This window comes from Mandrillus leucophaeus, unplaced genomic scaffold, assembly GCF_000951045.1.
Source record: "Mandrillus leucophaeus isolate KB7577 unplaced genomic scaffold, Mleu.le_1.0 Scaffold346, whole genome shotgun sequence".
Classification (NCBI taxonomy): Eukaryota; Metazoa; Chordata; class Mammalia; order Primates; family Cercopithecidae; genus Mandrillus; species Mandrillus leucophaeus.
Genome location: NW_012103654.1, coordinates 978,946 through 984,705, shown reverse-complemented (window position 1 = coordinate 984,705; position 5,760 = coordinate 978,946). Strand labels below are relative to the sequence as shown.

At 41.6% G+C, this 5,760-nt stretch overlaps 1 pseudogene; it reads left to right on the top strand.

Annotated features, from left to right (window-relative positions):
* The first annotated feature begins 3,541 nt into the window (after positions 1-3,541).
* On the top strand, positions 3,542-4,810 carry LOC105546007 (annotated as a pseudogene).
* Positions 4,811-5,760: the final 950 nt, after the last annotated feature.

The window sequence follows — 5,760 nt, the reverse complement described above, 5'->3', positions numbered from 1 at the left end:
AAAAACAAACAACCCCATCAAAAAGTGGGCAAAGGATATGAACAGACATTTCTCAAAAGAAGACATGCATACAGCCAACAGACACATGAAAAAAAAATCTCTTTTTGGTAAGGACAGGGGAATGTTCTATGTGAGACTATTGTTTGGATAACTTTTGGTTGGGGACGTAAGGTGGCGGCAGGATCTCAGTATGGCTATGCAGATGTAGTGAGTCATCTTAGAGAGAAAACAGCCTGGGAAAGTGAGATGGCTGATCTGACTTCCTCTCCAGTTCCCATAGCAGAAGCTACAGGATGGGAGAACACAGGCTAACACATCCCTTAGGCTCTGGGGTCATTTCTGTTTCTAGTAGACTGCATGGGGCTTTAAGAAACCCACTCCTGGCCAGGCGTGGTGACTCACGCCTTTAATCCCAGCACTTTGGGAGGCTGAGGTGGGTGGATCACCTGAGATCAGGAGTTCAAGACCAGCCTAGCCAACATGGCAAAACACCGGCTCTACTAAAAACACAAAAACTAGCCAGGCATGGTGGCAGGCGCCTGTAATCCCAGTTACCCAGGAGGCCGAGGCAGGGAGAATTACTTGCGCTCAGAAGGCGGTGGTTGCAGTAAGCCGAGATTGCACCACTGGACTCCAGCTTGGGCAACAGAGTGAGACTCTGTCTCAAAATAAATAAATAAATAAATAAAATAAAAAAACAAACAAACAAATAAATAAAAGTAGTCCTGAAGACCAAGCTTACCTTAACCTTCTTGATGATCAGGCCCTGATTTACTTGCAGTACCAAACTCTTGCCTACTTCTTGTGGGCAGGTCACTGTCTTATTTCAGTATCTGAATCCCTGAAATATTCCCATGTGCCTTTGTTGTGGTTCTTTTCCAGTACTGCAACCCTGCTTCGTCCAGTCTCAATGCTACCAGGGGCTTGAGGGCAGGCTCTGGATCACAGGCACCTTGGCCATGTACTTGCATTCCACTGGTCTGCTTGCCTATTACAAGAGTTCCATGGCGCCATACTCCATCAAGCTGGGGTGACTTCATGATAATAAGATCCATGAGGGCAGAGATTATGTCTGTGTTATTCAGCATTGTGTTTTCAGGATCTTTCATGGTGCTTAGTACAAGCTAGGTGCTCAATACGTTTTTATTTATTTATTCGTTTGCTGCAGCTAATGTCTGCTTTAGTCATCTTTGCTGCCCTGACTAATCCATCTTATCTGGTTCTGGTCATCAAAAGCTGACCAGCCTCTGCTGATTGATTCCCAATACTCACATACATAATTTAGTTGAAGTGCCATGCTAATTATTATTCACAGAAACACTTAGCACTTTTCATCACTGAAACGTCTTCCAAATTTAGTTACTTAATCAACCACAGATTTCTGTGGAGGTAACTATAAAATCTGATGAGTGATGATAAATCATTGCAAAGTATCATGATAGTTTTTAATAGGAAAGAGATAAATGTGAAGATAATTTCAGATTAACTGCTGTAGGGAAATCAGCTGAGCAGTGTGTGTTGTCTCCCATGGTTCCTCAGATTAGCTATGCACAATGAGTCAGGGACAACTGAGTTCACCTCAGTTTTCTTGTATGTGAAATGGAAGTAATGACAGTAAGTACATCAGACAGCTGTGACGATTAAGGAAATAACACGTGGAACACCAAATACCGTGTTTGGCAGATAGTAAAGGCTTAATAAATACCCAGTAAAGAAGTAACTCTACAAAACTGCAGCTCAAATCAGAAATGTGGAATTTCCTGGAATTTTGAATCAATGGAAATTTACTTTTTGGTGCAGTATAAAGAGAGAGAAGGCTTTGGAGCCAGAAGGCCTGAGCTTCCTCTTCTTATTAGGTGGGAGAATGTGGACAAGTCATTTGATATGACCAGGTTGTTCAAATCCTGGATGTGTAGCTCACTTGGAATACAATGGGAATTGAGCTCCTGTGGAGTTTGACCTCATATCCTGGCATCTCAACTTTCTTACCTGTAAAATATGTATATTAATATTTTTCAGGGCTGTAAGAATTGAGGCAATCTTTACAAAGCTCAGTGCATACTGTATGGTAGGTACTTGATAAGTAGCTATCATTATTTTGGGAAAATAAAAATGTACATAATGTTTAATATCATGTATAAAGTTAGATCTAAAGTTACTTTTAGTGAATGAATATTGAAATATATTATTCTTAACTTGGTTTTGAAACAAACCCCAGTGTTTACACTTATAAATGCCTGAAGAAAATTTCCACTTTATAGAAAATGAAAAATAATCCTCAGATAAAGGACACTTTCCCCCAAGTTCTCATTATTTTCTTCTTTTCTAAGCTTTTAGAAGTCTGCTTCATGCAAATCTCTCACTCTGTTGATGTATAGATTAGCTCTCTTTATTCTACTTTTGGTCTTTCTAATGGAAAACTCTTTTCTTTGGTAAAATCCCATTATCTTTTAACTTGATTTCTTTCTTTACATCTGTATTTCTTCCTGACACCACTATTACCATCTTGCAAACTTTGACTTTCATTTCACTTTCCTTCTTGATAGGAAGCCGAGGTGATGAGAGAGTTACCTCTGTGGTTATGTCAAGTTTTATAAAACTCTGTTCTAACAGACTGGTAAAAGAAATATTCCCGATGGCCTTGAAGAAGTAAACATCCATTTTGTGAGACACCCGATGAGAGGATTGTGTAGCAAAGAACTGTGGGCAGCCTCTAGGAACTGACAGCCTGCGAGAAAATGGGGACCTCAACCCTACAGCTGCAAGAAATGGAATTCTGCCAACACCTATGTGAGCTTGGAAGAGCATCTCAAGCTCCTGATGAGAATGCAGCCCAGCCAACATCTGGGTTAAGACCCTGAGCAGAGGACCCAGTTAAGTCAGGCCTGGATGCATGACCCATAGAAATTGTGAAATCAACAAGTGGGTATTGTTTTAAGCTGCTAAGCTTGTGGTGATTTGCCACACAGCAACAGAAAAGTAATATGCATCTCCTTCATTGCACATAGTACACAAGCAAGTCCCTGATGGCCCTCACAATGTGATGTGACAATATTATTTAATCTTACAGCACTTTTATTACATTATCTATCATACTATATTGTTATTGATTATTCGTCTGTTTATTGTGTTTGGTTTAATGATCCTGGGTTATTTATAAACATCTAGGCAGAGAATCAAGGCAAGTAAAACAATGCGCATTTGCAGAACATCCCCAGAAGGTAAGACAATCACTTGGCTGGCTGGGTGCAGTGGCTCACTCCTGTAATCCTAGTGCTTTGGGAGGCTGAGGTGGGCAGATCACTTGAGGTCAGGAGTTCAAAACCAGCCTGGCCAACATAATGAAATCCTGTCTCTACTACAAATATAAAAAAAATTAGCCAGGCATGGTTGTGGGCGCCTGTAATCCCAGTTCCTCAGGAGGCTGAGGAAGGAGAATCATTTGAACCTGGGAGGCAGAGGTTGCAGTGAACCAAGATCGTGCCACTGCTCTCCAGCCTGGGCAACATAGCAAGACTCCGTCTCAAGACCTGGTCCCAGACTGGGGTCCCTCAGCTTCCTGCCTTGGAAGTGCAGCAGCAGGCATCACAAGGAGGCAATGAGCTTCCCTAAAGATGACCCTTCCAAGCCGGTCCACCTCACAGCCTTCCTGGGATACAAGGCTGGTATGACCCACATCATGTGGGAAGTCGACAGGCCAGGATCCAAGGTGAACAAGAAGGAGGTGGTAGAGGCTGTGACCATTGTGGAGACATCCATGGTGGTTGTGGGCATTGTGGGCTACGTAGGAACCCCTTGAGACCTCTGGACCTTCAAGACCGTCTTCGCTGAGCACATCAGTGATGAGTGCAAGAGTCATTTCTATAAGAACTGGCATAAATCTAAGAAGAAGGCCTTTACCAAGTACTGCAAGAAATGGCGGGATGAGGATGGCAAGAAGCAGCTGGAGAAAGACTTCAGCAGCATGAAGAAGTACTGCCAAGTCATCCATATCATTACCCATAACCAGATGCGCCTGCTTCCCCTGCACCACAGGAAGGCCCACCTGATGGAGATCCAGGTGAACAGAGGCACTGTGGCTGAGAAGCTGGACTGGGCCCGCGACAGGCTTGAGCAGCAGGTACCTGTGAACCAGGTGTTTGGGCAGGACGCGATGATTGATGCCATTGGGGTGACCAAGAACAAAGGCTACAAAGGGGTCACCAGTCGTTGGCACACCAAGAAGCTGTCCCGCAAGATCTGCTGAGGCTTGTGCAAGGTAGCCTGTACTGGGGCATGGCATCCTGCCCGTGTGGACTTCTCTGGGGCACGCACTGGGCAGAAAGAGTACCATCACTGCACTGAGATCAACAAAAAGATCTATGAGATCAGCCAGAGCTACCTTATCAAGGGCGGCAAACTGATCAAGAATAATGCCTCCGCTGACTGTGACCTGTCTGACAAGAGCATCAACCCTCTGTGTGGCTTTGTCCACTATGGGGCAGTGACCAGTGACTTTCTCATGCTGAAAGGCCGTGTGGTGGGAACTAAGAAGCGAGTGTCCACCCTCTGCAAGTCCTTGCTGGTGCAGACCAAATGGCAGGCTCTGGAGAAGACTGACCTTAAGTTCATTGACACCACCTCCAAGTTTGTACATGACCGCTTCCAGACCATGGAGGAGAAGAAAGCATTCATGGGACCACTCAAGAAAGGCCAAATTGCAAAGGAAGAAGGAGCTAATGTCAGGGACAGATTTTGCAGCTGGTGGGGTCTCAATAGAAATTATTTTCCACTGAAAACAAACAAACAAAAAAACCACTTGGCTAGATAACAGCTCCAAGTCTCAGTCTGTTCAATTCAGAATAGCTGGACAATATACCTGGTCAGGTATCTTTCATCATTAACCTTAAGTGTATTAAATAAGAAACAAATACATGCCATTATGTTTATTGTAGGAAATGAAAAAAAGGATAAAAAGCATATTTTAGTGATTTGTAGGGTAAAGAAACATATAGAGGAAAAAAATACTGCTTCATGAGGTTAGTAAATAATATTTTAATTATTTAAAAAATGTTCAACATTGCCATAAAGTTATTTTAGTAAGAAGGCATATAGGTTTTAGCTTTGTGTAGTAGAAAATATAAAAGAATTGTGAGATTTCCTCAAATCAACATTTTCATTCTTTCTCTTGAGTCTAAGTGCATAAGATTCACCTTCACATAACATTTTTGAAAGCTTGAAATGAAAAAAAAAAAAAACAAAAACCTTTACTTCTACTGCTTAGTATTTTAACTACTCAAATGCTTTTTTTCTCTAGTGCTTAACTTCATCTTTTTTCAGTTTCTCATTTTCATCTTTACGGCCTCAATAAATGAACCTATTTCATTGCCATCAAAAGAAAAAATAAATTATTACACTACAGAATAAAAGAAGATTATGAATAATTATTTATATAGGCTAAGTCTGTAGGGCAATTAGAACAGCAATTCAGTATTATTTTTCCTGCATCTGCAAAATTCCTCCTCTGACTCTGGTATTATAGCTGTATGCTTCCAAATATGAAAAAGAGAAATAACCTGATTTCAAATGGAGATTGATAGAGAAGCGCTGCTTACAAAATTTAAATATCTCAAATCAAATGCATTATTCCAAGATGCATCTTATTTTCACTCTTTCTCTCCATACCTGTCTCATAATTTAAGAATAAATGAACCTATTGGGAGTTGTAAGTCATTCTGATTTGGGGCCATTTATTGAGGTGATCTGAGGCTAAACTGAGAA